Source organism: Spinacia oleracea, chromosome 6 (assembly GCF_020520425.1).
Source record: "Spinacia oleracea cultivar Varoflay chromosome 6, BTI_SOV_V1, whole genome shotgun sequence".
Taxonomy (NCBI): Eukaryota; Viridiplantae; Streptophyta; class Magnoliopsida; order Caryophyllales; family Amaranthaceae; genus Spinacia; species Spinacia oleracea.
This window is the reverse complement of record NC_079492.1, coordinates 68,134,073-68,148,978: the sequence shown is the minus strand read 5'-3', so window position 1 is coordinate 68,148,978 and position 14,906 is coordinate 68,134,073. Positions and strand designations below refer to the sequence as shown.

Genomic DNA, 14,906 nt, shown 5'->3' with positions numbered 1-14,906 from the left:
TGACTCTCTCTATTGGTTTTTTTGCTCTTTCTTTTGTTGGTACACTTTTGGTTTTTCTTTTGGTCATTCTTTGGATTTTCGAAACACTTGCCCGTGTGACATTCATAGTTATTAGCATGCTCGGTTTTGGTGCCGAGCATTGTCGTCGTAGGAGGCCTAACAACGACTCGAAGAGTTATTTATATATTTTTTTAGTTGCTTTAAGAATCGAGTGCTTTTCATACGCCCTTGCAGCAAATTTTTTACGAATGGTTTTTTTTTGCTACATATTTTTTGCGCGGGCACCGAGGCTGCTGCGCCTGACCAAAATGCCAGGCAGCAACTTCAGCGCCCAGCGTAGGGCGTGAGAAATTATGGCGCCCAGCCAGGGGCGTTGAAAATGCGTCCCTCGTTGGTTCTCGTTTTCTGTTTACGTCTACTTTTGTTTTTGCGACTTTGATTTTGCGTGCTTGCCTAATAACGTCCTTTACGCGTTGTGCAGCGTTTGTGGGATTCGTTACAGGCCATCCCGAGCGTCGCTTATTTTTGTGGCGATCGTTCGGGTTTGCGGAACACGTATTTTGGTATAACTCTTTGGCTAATTGGTTTATGAGTGTTTGGGCAATTTTTAAGGTCGTTGGTTTTCTAAGTTGTTTGTCACACACAATCACATATTTCGCTACACATAACTAACATTACATCATGAGGCAATAATAATATGTCATGTAGTTTATGATAGGCTTCTATGGGTAGTATTTGCGCCTGGCTTGGTACCGCTTATATCGCAGATCCAACACATGCCCCGGTCGAGGTAGTGCCTTCAACAGACGAATTTCGCCCAAGAGGCCAATCACGATGTAAGCCAAGGGGGCATGCACCAATGATAGGGACCTAATGGGCGAGCGATTGGGTTTGGGACGGGTGTACTACTAGCGAAAGTGCCGAGTGGACAACATTCGAAGCGTATGCACCCCCCGGTTGGCGATGGGTATCCTTAGTCCTAACTCCCTGAGGGAGCCAAGATTCATTATGCGGTTCTGCCCGTTCACATTAATATGCTGATTTTCAGGTCGTCCCAACTTGATGGGGAAATAAACGCGGGGTAGGATCGCTTCACCCTTCGGCTATTTTGATTACCTACAAGCACGAGTATTTCCTTCACTATCCCCAGTGGAGTCGCCACTGTGAGGGGGTCGAAAAAGCACGAGGCTAATGCGTGACCTCGTCCCTCGTGGGTGTGACGTTTCTTTTTGTCAAATAAAGTGTAATTGGATTTTCTGTGAGTTTACACCCAATTGACTAGTAATATAGGAGTCGCCATTCAGTTTTTAACGACAATGAGAAAAACTGACAAAACCCGGTTATCGTGACATAAAGGGAGTGCAATTATGTTTGACCACGACGGCCGTAGGTTCCCTTGTGATCCCTGGAGTGGGGATCTCTCAACATACACCCGCAAGGTAGAGATTGAGGGTTCGGGGGACTTTAACTACCGAGAGGAGTACTCGCTCGTCGATAACTCCAGAGGTAGGATATTCTTACTAGCTCAGCATAAATAATTGAAGGGACATGCGTTAACTATTAAACTAATCTGAGTTGATTTTAACAACATGCAACATATCATACTAGATCGATCGCGATTATCTGATTTAGATTGTTTTAAGGGACCTAGCATGATAATCCAATTTCCCAACATATTATCTTTATTAGGCGTGATAGAACAATCAGATTTGATTAGTTTAACAGTTTATAAAAAGGGCGAGGAAAGCAATTAAACCATGAAAAAGGGACACATTACGACCCACCCTTGAGAGGTACGTCACGGTTCTCAAAAAACTGACCACTTTGACTTTGCTATTTCTCCTTTTATTTAACGAATCTCAAATTACGGGACAGGATAAGTTCTGTTCGATTTTTGGATCGATTGCGACAGAACGCGTGATCAATTTCGCAGCGTGAGGCTTAGGCTTAGGGGTTTAGAGTCAATACTCAGAATAATAATTGTGTGTTGTGTTCTTTTCACGTCGAACTTGGGGCTATATTTATAGAAAAGAGTTCATGGAAAGATAGAATTGTAGAACTCTAATCCACAAAAAATTAGGAAAGAACACGTCCCAGGTAATTTCAGCGCCCAGGGCTGGGCGCCGAAGATTTCGGCGCCCAGAGCCAAGCGTTGAAAATAGGGTCTGGGCCGTTTCTTTGTCAGATTCGGACTCTTAGAATCCGGAGTGTATGAGACTTAATCGAGTCTTTTAGTGCGTATTAATTTTATGATGGAATGCATCTGGGCCCGTTACGAACTCTAGGCTCGTTAGGATTTTAATTAATACGCAACTCTTATTTTCGAATCGTATTAGGAACAGGATTCTCTCGCCATTTCTATCTCATTTAGGATTTATGTTGGAGTGCAACACCTAATTCTGACAGGTTTCTATCTTTTATGACTTGCCACTTTTAACAACTACCCATTACGGCAGTTACTATTTTTAGCAGGTTTCCATAAATGGCAGGTTTCTATAAATAGCAGGTTTCGGGTGAAATGAAAAGGGGATTCAGATTAGTTATTTTATAAGAGATGCGTTGTCAAGTGGAGATTTATGTTCTCATCATCGAACCTTCCCTTTCGGGATTGGGGACAAAAGTAGGTGTCTACAATAACCTAACCATTATATACATTTTTAGGGAGCACAATGAATAAAGGTGGAAGCTAGAAAAGAGAAGGCACGTAGTAAATCAACCTCTTCATCAAAATAATGGTCTTGTAATAAATGATTTGAGTCTGCTCTTGTCTTTGATAGTCTAGACATCTTGACAGAGAAGTCACTGGAGCCAGGCCAAACACAGCAAGAGCGTTACTAGACCACTCATGCAGGTAGCTACTTATACACAATGTATAAAAAGGCTCAAGGCAATTTGGAGTTCCCAACGCTTTAGGTGCGCCTCGGTGCGCCTCATTGAAGTGAGGCGCCCTAATAAAAATTAAAAAAATTGTGAAAAAGAGTGTTTTCCTCGGGAGGTTCGCCTTTTTGTGTCTGAGGTGCGCCTCATCAAAATCGCCTCGCCCAGACAATAAAAGGTGATGGTTCCAAACGCCTTGCGCTTTAGAACCTAGGCGCGCCTTTTTATACTCTGCTTATACATCAAGGAAGTCGATACATTATTAGGAGTTTGGAGAGTTAGGGCCACTACTATGTACACACAAAATGAAAATTGCAGCCTACCATGAGCTCTTTTCTTCACCAACATCTCATACTCCGTATTAGATAATCTCTTAACCAATAAAGAAAACTCCTTATCTGCCAAATTAAATTCACAGCAACATCACCATATTGTGTTTCTTGAATTTCCACTGCTTCTATAAAATCAAGGTTACAATTAGTTTCTTTTACCACATCAAAACAAATTTAAAGGATTTAAACCATTTATGCATATATATAAATATTTATTAATGCACGTTCTCTTTGAACCTAGGTGAGAAATCTGCCAACAAACAAAAGTAAAAAGTAATTTTCCATTAATGACGAGCATATGAAACACAGAGCACCCAAACTTCGAAATGTTACTCCAATATCTCAAAATTGCAAGAAAAATTATGCTAAAAACATGATGTAATTTACTTGTATTACTCATCTCCCACCACCCCCACCCCGCTTGTTGCAGGAGCCTTTTTAAAGGCATTGGGGTAACGATAAAGATGACGACTCATCTTTCCCAATCAAGCTATAGTTATAGTTAAAACAACGCAAATCTGGCAAAACTTACTTGAATAAATTGTATAGAGAGTTTATTTCTCACATACATTCATTTCACATAATTCACAACTTGCGAATGCATTAATTTCACATAAGTCACAACTCAAAATTATACTTCAATTTTTTAACTAAAGTGTATATTAACACGATTTTAACCTTAAATTTCTCAAAATTTCGATACTAAATTTATTGTCCCATGCAAAACCCAAAACAAATAGAAGCAACTTTTTAAACTAAATTATGGAAAATTAATTGTTGAAATCAAAAAAGTTTGAAAAAAAAGTGAGAAATAAATGGAAAAAATAAGCGAAATATATGTGGGAATGTAGAAAACTACCTCTAACTTTACTTGACAACAATATCAACGACGATGAGTAGTTGCGGTAGGACGCGGAGCACCGGAAATAGAACGCAGTGTTATAGGCGACGAAGCATTACAACGGAAGGCGGTGTCAAAGGTGACGGAAAAGAAAACAGTGCCGGTGGAGCAACAAGATGAAGCATTGTCTCCGACAAAGGGAGAAATTAATTTGGGGTTTTTTTTACGACAGAGATCAGTTGCCATAAATGGCGGAGAAAGTGGTGGTTGATGGTGGATTATAGTGATGAACATGAACATTTTTAACTTTGGAAATCAATCTAAACTGGGAGAAATTCCGAATGTATCTCAAATATTAACGGGACAAGTAAATTAAGGGCCACAATAATAAATGACAGTTTAAAATATTAGGGAATTATATTTAAGCTCGTACAATGTATGGGTTAATCCGTTTAGTTTTATACAAAAAGTACATTATAAGGTAGTTGTTCGTAAAATTGAATAAAGTAAAGGCATTTGTTCGTAAAATTGAATATGCAAGTGCAAGGACTAAATATATGGGTTTTTTTTACCAAGAACTCGGGTGGATTTTGATATAAACCTTAACATGCACTTACTTTGCCAATAAGAATGGGGTGAATAAGTTGATTTCAAAAGAAAGCCTTATTTGCATCTAAGAGATATTTCAATAGTGTGTGTGAAATATTGAGTTTCTCGCATTAGTCTTCTAGTTTTCCTTTTACTAAACCTTTGGAAGTTGATCCGGAGGAGGAATACGCAAGTTTTTAATAGAAGTGCAACCTCTATTAACAACTAAGTTACGGGTTTCTTTGCAATTTAGATGTTGTTCCCTCAACTCTTCAATAACAAAAGAAGTAGGAATTGCGAAGGGTTATCTACAATTAATCTGAATTAGGTCTGTTGACATTGACTTAACGCTTCCCACCACTGTTGATTTCGAAATAGATTCACTATGGAATTCACAATACACCTCGTGAGTTATATGCTACGTGATCTACCTTCATATTGGAGTTTATTATCTCAAAAACTCTAATTATTAAAAAGATAAATTTAATTAGCTTACAATATTAGTATTTATCCTTTCTTTTACAAAAGACAAATTTAATTAACTTACAGTATTTGTATTTATCCTTTCTTTACATATTTTTGATATTTATCTTATATCTTAATATAAATATATCTTATCAAAAATTAGTATTATATTTTAATTTAGTTTAAGATAACATTAATTCTGATTTTTATAATTATACAATCGTACATGGAAACTCTTAATGCTCTTGAAAAAACTCCCCTTTATAATATATATATATATATATATATATATATATATATATATATATATATATATATATATATATATATATATATATATATATATATATATATATATTAGATTGTATATTAATATTGTACTTGTATATTTATGTAACAATGACTTCAATTAAGGCTTACTTTACTATATATTTTTTGTAAGGTGGCTGTCAATTATTTGATGTGAATATTATTTAAATCAAAAGAGGCGTTGGGATACCTCAATGTCAAAAATAGAGGCAATGGTGGGCGAAGTAAGGAGTGGTTGGTGTTGTTGGAATAAATTGTTCGGTCCTTTTGTAACAGCATGAGTGAAAGAAGGAGTAGTGCAATGGTGGGCGAATGAAGGAGTGATGCAATAGTGGTGTGGCCCGGTATGCAAATAGTGTGGAAAGTGGTGGAATGGTGGCTGTTGGGTTGTGGAGTGAAGTTCTCGCACGGGAGTGATGTTGGGTGATGTCTGAAAAGGCAGAGAGTGAGGGAGTCTCAAAGGTAGAAGGAGAGACTAATGTCCTCGCTCTTCCTTTTATTTACCAAAGTTTCTACTTGATTTGTTCAATGTGTTAATCTCGGAGATTAACTAGGAAAAGCTCAGATTAACTCGGAAACTGGAAGTTAAAGGAAGGTGGGATACAGTAAGGGTATTGACGTCATTTAGAACAATGGCTCATAACTAAGATTTTTTCTGCAGTGTTTGGGCTTGGGCTTAGGCTTGAATGTTGGACCTTAAAAATCATGAATCATGAATCATGAATCATGAATCATGAATAGTAATTTGACTAGTTTAGACCCCGTGCAACGCATGATTATTATTAAAAGAGAGACCCGATAAATATTTTCGAAAATATATAACCTGAAAAAGACCCAAGCATTAATAAGTTAGTCAAATAGTTTCAATTGAATACAATTTTGATAAACGAACTTCTAATGTTAGTCTACTTACCATGTCTTATTATTTTAATTAACAGTTGTACTCACCATGCATTATTATTAACAATAGACTAACGTTAGAAGTCCATTCATCAATGTTATTTAAATTTGTTATCAAATTAAAAACTTAGAATAGTACAGAAGTAAAATCAAATTGTAAAGGAAAGAATAATGTTGATTCATCTTTCCTCCAATAATTTATTACTAGTTTTGTATGCACGCAATGCATGCGAGATAATAATTTTTTTTAAAAATGTGTTATTATAACTATTCACCACAAATAATAAGCAAGAAAAAATTGTTTACAAAGTTCGATCATCTAAAGAATTTTTTTCCTATGAAGTATATAAATGAACCCCTCTTAAAAGATTTCGATGAAGTTTTCAACATTAACGAATGATCCTAATTATCTTAGTTTTTTTTTTAATATAACAATTAGGGGCATGCGTATTATGAAAGTATTGGTATATAAATTGGTATCTCGATTAATTTTTCTTTCTCTGCATCCAAGAGTGTATTCTCGCATATGATATATTTTCTTCAATATTGCATTACAAAATGACATTAAATCTAAAACATAAAAATAAAATTTTCAATTCAAACAACCAAGTATATGCTCCATATTATTTTAAGATGAATAAACAACTACTCCCTCCGTCCATAATGATGTACCAATTTATGTTTTTGACACTATTCACAGTGGAAGTGAATCTTCTAAATTCATGTGGAATCTTGTTTGATTCCTCTGAATGAATACTTTAAGAATATCAAAAATTTAATAAATTTTAATATTGTGTAATTATAGATAAAAACGATACAAAACGTGCATCAGCAAACGTGAAAAAAGAAATTGGAACATCATTATAAAACGGAGGGAGTATATATATTTCATAATCAACTTGTGAAAGAATTTAGAGCACGCTGAGCGCTACGATGGTGTGTATTTTTCTCGAATTTAGAGTGATGGAGTATTAGGTTTGCAGTAAATAGGCTGGAAAAATTAATTAAATTTGATTAATTTTGACAACTGTAATAATTTTGTAATTTTTTTGGTGGAATTATTGACAGATTTTACTGAGTTTATGAAGAAAATGAGAGATTACAGGCATATTTGCATACTATTGATTTCTTTCCTTACTTATACTTTTGTTGGAGAAATGATTAATTTCTTTGTTGACTTTCGAGAAATTCTATGCGTGATATACTCTTATTTCCTGATTTGTAATACGTTTTTTCTGACTTTTTTGCTTGTACTTTTGCTGAAGAAATGATTTTTTTTTTGTTGACTTTCGAGAAATTCTATGCGCGATTTATTGTAATTGATGTAAATGTTATGCCAATCAACGTCCATATTTAGTTAACGTCCATATTATTCTGTAGCATTAGTCAACGTCCATATTTAGTTAACATCCATATTATTCTGTAGCATTAGTCAACGTCCTTATTTAGTTAACGTCCATATTTTATTCATGATCTTGCAATATATACAGAATACATGGAGAATAATATGGCAGCTGTTATGCCAATCAATTACGTCAATTACGCTACCTAAATATGGATATTGATTAGTAATACAACATTTACACCAATTACATCAATTTATTAATAAATTAATATGCTTTTTTAATCAATTACTCCGTACTAAGCAACTGTTTAAATCAATAAATAATAACCTTTTATAATTGAATTTAATTATTTTTATGTAGAGGGTAGTTTAGTTTGATCCTAGGGGGACACCAAAAGTGGATTTACCATAATAAACTCAGCTCTTCACTTATATAATAGAAATGTAGTTACATTTATGGTAATTGAATTATATTTTTATTTTATTTTTATCTTGGTTTCCTTTAAAAAGAAAGTAATATAATTATTTTAAAATTAAGTAGAAAAAAAAGTTTTGGCAGGAAAATATTGCACCGGGAAGTGCCACGTGTACGAAGGACCCTGTTTAACTTACAGGACCTTATTAAACTTATACGTAGTACGAAGTAAGACCTGATAAGAACTTATAAGGTCTTATTGGACCTTATTTAAAGTACATTATATCATTTCTAAACTTAATATTTTCCATTAGAATTTTTATATTAGTTGATCGTGAATATTAATAACTGATACGTATAAGTTTATTTGATGTATGTCTTATACGTATCATAGAAAGATCATTCCTTGATGTGTGATCGTAACTTTTAAAATGTTAATTAACCTTTTCTATTATAATTATATTGACATTATATTGATAATGATTAGTTATAAGGACAAATTATTTTTACCACCTAAAAAAATCTAAAAATTGTTTTTACCACCTATAAAAACAAATTAACTTGCATTTTACCACCTAAAAAAAGTGTAAAAGTTATTTTTTACCACCTAAACCAAACTTTTCTTCTGCTTTGCTTTTGCTTTGACAATACTTTTACAAACCCGACACTTTTTCCGAATTATGATACTTCAGTTTGTGACCTTACAGTTTTAAGCATCGGTCTTCATCTGATAGTGAATTCATGCCTTGATAGTTCACGGTCATATTCCAATGCTCATTGAAGATGTTTGTGATTCTAGCATACTGTGACTCATTTGTGGCTTTGTAAAAGTCTTGTCAAAACAGAAGATAGCAAAGCAGATAGCAAATCAGAAGAAAAGTTTGGTTTAAGTGGTAAAAAAATAACTTTTACACTTTTTTTAGGTGGTAAATTACAAATCTTATTTTTTTTAGGTGGTAAAAATCATTTTTTTGATTTTTCTAGGTGGTAAAAAACTAATTTTCCTAGTAATAATATAGTAATTAATTAATTACATATCATTGATAATTATTAATTGTAAATTAGTAATCGTTAATTATTTTCATACTTCGTATAACAATATATATATACATATATATATATATATAGATATATAGGGTCCCCCTCCAATGAGAAGATCACTAAAATGAGAAGAATGAGAAGGAATTGTGACCCTCCAACCCATTTAATCTGACGGTTGATGTTTAACGCAAAACTACAACTACATACCGAGTAATGTTTAAAACCAATTGAACCACAGAATAATTGACCACCAGTCCACCACCCAACTATTTCTCTCTCCTCCATCTTTCATCCCACTCCCTCAATGCTCAACTACTCTTTCTCTCTCCTCATCTCTCTCATCCCTCTTCTCTGTAACTATTTCGGGTTGGGATGATACAGGCAAACACCGCCGTGAGCGGGGAGGAATTGGTGGCGGATAGTCAATGATTCCGGCAGTGGCGGTTGGGATGAAGCCTGAAGGTCGGTGATGTGATCAGGGAATGTGTGATGAGTTCCGGTAAGAAAGCCACCGCCGTGTTGAGTTGTGGTGAGACTGTATATATTGAATGTAAGGCCGTCGCCGGTGGTGGCGGCGTTTGGCTCTCGTGGGCCAAACTGAGGTTGATTCGCAGGTTTGGTGGAGGAGAACGAAAATGGCGACGGCGGCGAAGTAGTGAATATGGTGGAGGAAGATGGTGAGAGTGTGAAGCTAGCATCAATGGCAGAAACAAGCTGAATATTGTGAAGAAGATGCCCATTATTTCTATTCAATTCAATTGGGGTTTTTATGGGGGCTCCTTTGAAACATTATATTCAAGCAAGCAAAACCATTAGATTATTATTGTTGCCTTTGTAATCAATTAGTTATTTAGTTAGCAAGTGCGCATAAATGGAGTATAAGTCAATCTAGCTTTGAAGGTTAATCAAATGTTCATGACCATGGCTGAACTACATTACTACACTCAAAATATAATAAAATTTTTCATATTTAAATGAGCAAAAAATTTAATGGGTAAAATAAGTTTTAATGAGCAAAAAAATTATAAAGGTTAGGAAAATTTTGCTCATTTTGTGCAAATCAGGGGAAAAAAAGTACAAAAAATGAGCCAAAAAAAATAATTAAATGAGCAAAAAAAACAATTAAAAAATTATTTACTCATTTGTGTTAATTATAAAAATGAGCAAATTTTTTGAATGTTGAGTAATGTGAGATTTTAAAATATTTGCTCATATAGACACAATGAGCAAAGTTTTGAATATTAACAAACCCGAACTTTAAAATATAAAATCGAAACTATAATATTGCTCATTGTGTCTAAATGAGCAATATTATAGTTTTGATTTTGAATTTTTGCTCAATGTGTTTAAATGAGCAAATATTATAGTTTCAATTTTAAATTTTTGCTCATTGTGTCTAAATAAGTAAATATTAAAGTTCGGATAGTTTTGGTCATTGTGTCTAAATGAGTAAATATTAAAATCCGAACTTTAAACTATTGCTCATTGTGTCTAAATGACTAAATATTATAGTTTCGATTTTAAATTTTTGCTCATTGTGTCTAAATGAGTAAATATTAAAATTCGGATTTAAAGGAGCAAATATTATTGTTTCGGATTTAATGAGCAAAATTTTTGCATATTAACAAACTTGAACTCTGAAATTTCAAAAATGAGCAAAAATATTTGCTCATTTATGTAAACTATAAAAAATGATCAAAAATATTTGCTCATTTGTGTAAACTATATAAAATGAGAAAAAATATTTGCTCATTTATGTAAACTATAAAAAATGAGTAAATTTATTTGCTCATTTAGACACGATGAGCAAAAGTTTTCTATATTAGCAAATCTGAACTTTAAGATTTAAAAAATGAGCAAAAGTATTTTTGCTCATTTGTGTAAACTATAAATAATGAGCAAAAATATTTGCTCATTTGAGTAAAATATAAAAAATGAGAATTTTTTTTGAATGTTAAGTAATATGAGATTTTTAAATATTTGCTCATTTAGACACAATGAGCAAAAGTTTTTAATATTAACAAATCCGAACTTTAAAATTCTAAAAATGAGCAAAAGTATTCGCTCTTTTGTGTGAACTTAAGAAATGAGCAAAAACATTTGCTCATTTATGTAAACTATAAAAAATGAGCAAATATTTGGATGTTAAGTAATCTGAAATTTTAAAATATTTGCTCATTTAGACAAAATGAGCAAAAGTTTTAAATATTAACAAACCCGAACTTTAAAATTTTAAAAATGAGCAAAAATATTTGCTCATTTGTGTAAACTATAAAAAATGAGCAAAAACATTTGCTCATTTGTGTAAACTATAAAAAATGAGCAAATTTTTTGAATGTTAATTAATCTGAGATTTTAAAGTATTTGCTTATTTAGACACAATGAGCAAAAGTTTTGAACATTAACAAACACAAACTTTAAAATTTTAAAAATGAGCAAAAATATTTGCTCATTTGGGTAAACTATAAGAAATGAGCAAATTTATTTCCTCATTTAGAAACGATGAGCAAAAGTTTTCAATATTGACCAATTCGAACTTTCAATGCATCCTTTTTCACCGAAAAAATAATTGGGGAATGTATGTAAGAAAGTTAAGCTAATATTTAAAGTTGGACTAAAACTGGCCCATCTTGAAAGTTTTTGGTGTAGAGAGATTCACAAAATGATAAAAGAGGTCGTTAAATATTACAATTTACAAATAAATAAGTACGAAGTATATGAATGTTGATCTGTATAATTCCAATCCCAAAGATGTAAAATAATGAACCTATCTAGTTTACCATAACTAATCACAAAAAGAAAACTAATGTGAAATCGATCTTATGCATGGTTTCAATCATTTGACAGCAGATTTTGTGCAGTTTGAACCAATGACTGCATTGATGTCTTGAACCTGTTTAATCCCACTGTTCCTGAAAATATGTTGAAGCTTTCTAGCTCTGAGGTTGTATCTAAAACATTCTCCAGCTCCTTTCCGAGTCCCAGATTTCTGAAAACTTGAACATTTGATTCGTTGTCTTTCAATTGTAAACCTGTGTATTCTTCAGAATCTGTACTAGCACGTTTGCTATTTCAGTTTCTATGATTCCAGCTTGTTCAAACATGATGTTTGATTCGGAGTAAGTCGTGAACTTGAAAGCTCGTGCTGCTAATCCAACCATCACTTCACGTAGCTTGTCCTCTGTCGAAAGGATTCCCTTAAGAACTTGCAAATCCTAATAGAGAACCCATCAGTCTTTGTTCTTGCGTGTTCTGGTTTCTTCTTTAGGCTTAAAAATTAAGTTTTATGAAAAAGTTGAGATGAAATTTCAATAAATTCATATCGCTTGATTAAGTTCTGATAAGCTCAAATAAGTTCAGTTTGGTGCTTCATAACTTAATAGAAACTCTGACGACTAGATTAATAAAACTTACTGAGGGTACTGCTGCAGAAACTCCCACTGATCGAATTTCTAGTTCTTTGACAGCTTCTGTAGCGCGCATAGTTTCAAGATACAGTTACAATTTTTCTTGTTCTCCAATGTGAGCATGACTAATGCTTCACCAGCTGCAGTTCTATCATGTACCTGAGCTATAGGCATCCCATCTTTGAAGAATATATTGAGCAACTCCTTAAGAATTCCTCCTGTGCCTCCGATCCTTTCTATCGCGTCATCTTCCATTGCTAAACTTGTCAGTATTTCAATCCCGAGGTTTTGCAGATCAGGATACTTCTCTCCATGCCTTAGTATGTCTCTGATGTTGTTGAATGTGAAAACAATCTCTGAAATTTCTTTACGAAGCTGTTTCCCTGTGCTACCTGTTGTACTTGCTAGCATTTTTATAACTTGCAGGGACCTCTTTATTGTTTGAATTTGAGATGCTGCGACATGATCATCCTTCAATATCCTCTCTTTAGCACATGTAAAGTCTATGAACATTAACAAAAGTTTTGAACATTAACAAACACAAACTTTAAAATTTTAAAAATGAGCAAAAATATTTGCTCACTTGGGTAAACTATAAAAAATGAGCAAAATTATTTTCTCATTCTTACACGACGAGCAAAAGTCTTCAATATTAACAAATCTGGACTTTAAAATTTTAAAAATGAGCAAAAATATTTGCTCATTTGTTAAAACTATAAAAAATGAGCAAAAAGTAAAGATTAACCTACGTGGGATTCGAACCCACATCTTTTGTGCATTTGCACAATGCTCTACCTATTGAGCTAGTAGGCTAGTGTTTTTAAATAGAATCAACAAAAGTAAAACAAAAACCAAAAAAAGTAAATCAAAATAATTCGAAAACTTACAACAACAAAAACAACATAAGAACCAACAAGGCCAGAAGTCAACGCTGGTCCAAGTTGACAACAAACAAAAGTGATGAGAGGAAGAAGCTATTTTTGTTTACGTTTCTTACCTTAAGAGTTGTTCAGCTTGACAACTTCGTCTTTGGGTTAAAAGAGAAAAATGTTGCTACACATTTTGGCTAAGAAAAAATCTACAGAATCTAAAATGTTCTGCATGTGTGGATTAATCTAATGGTAAAGGGCATGACGGAATCTCTATATTTGTTCTAATGCTTCCCGTTTCAACTTCTGTCTTTTATAAACGAAGTTGCTGATTTTGGAGTTATTAACACAAAAGAATCTGTTTCTTGACTATTGCAGCTTGCAAGACATGTGGTAACCATTGATGGTTATGCTGATGTCCCTCCTAATAACGAAAAAGAACTCCTAAAAGCTGTCGCAGCTCAACCAGTAAGTGTAGGCATATGCGGCAGTGAGAGATCATTCCAATTATACTCTAAGGTTGATTTCTATACTCTTGGCTTTTCCAATTACAAATCTTTGTTTTTTGACATGAAATTTTTACTAGTGTAGTGTTAATTCTTGCAGGGAATCTTTATTGGCCCATGTTCCACCTCTGTAGATCATGTTGTTCTAATTGTTGGTTATGGTTCAGAAAATGGAGTTGATTACTGGATAGTACGTTAAGAATTCATGGGGAACTTCATGGGCTATGAAGGGGTTTGTACACATGCAGCGTAACAGTGGAGTTAGTGGAATCTGTGGCATCAACGTGATGCCGTCATATCCAACTAAAACTAGCCCTAATCCACCACCCCCACCACCTCCAGGACCTACTAGATGTAGTCTCTTCTCATCTTGTCCTGCAGGTGAAACTTGCTGCTGTGCACGAAGCTTTCTTGGTATATGCACAACATGGAACTACTACTACCTAATAACAAATTTTGGCTAAGATTGAACTGATATGACTTACAGTCAGACGCTAATCAGTTTGATCAAAAGTATATGTATCCATGACAACTTGATGGTTGCTGCAATTGTCTCCAATCAAATGATGCAAAAGAACACCAGCTGCAACACTGACGTTCAGACTCTCAACAGCCATAAAAGGACCGAAACTCTTCACCAGACAACTTATTCTCCATGTCAGCTTCGACATCATCCTCAACTCCTGTCAACGATAGTACGATGTAGTTAGTGAGTTCAAAAATGTTTGGATCAGTTATGTCAATTCTCTAAATGAGCAACTGAACTTTAAAGTTATTTGCTCATTTGATTCAACAGTCCGAAATGAGCAAGAGGAAATAAAATGATGTTTGTAGTTTAATTATCAATTAAACTAAACAACACTGAGGCACACCTTGATTCAAAATGAGCAAAAATTGAACAAAAAAAAAAAAAAATATAAATCTTTATAATCATATACATCTAAAACAACTTTGAATTTACTATCCAATTCGAGTTAAACATAATTATTCAAATATACTACAAATATCAAT

At 33.7% G+C, this 14,906-nt stretch overlaps 1 pseudogene; it reads left to right on the top strand.

Moving 5' to 3' along the window:
• Positions 1-13,676: 13,676 nt before the first annotated feature.
• LOC110775411 (probable cysteine protease RD21C) lies at positions 13,677-14,359 on the top strand (annotated as a pseudogene).
• Positions 14,360-14,906: the final 547 nt, after the last annotated feature.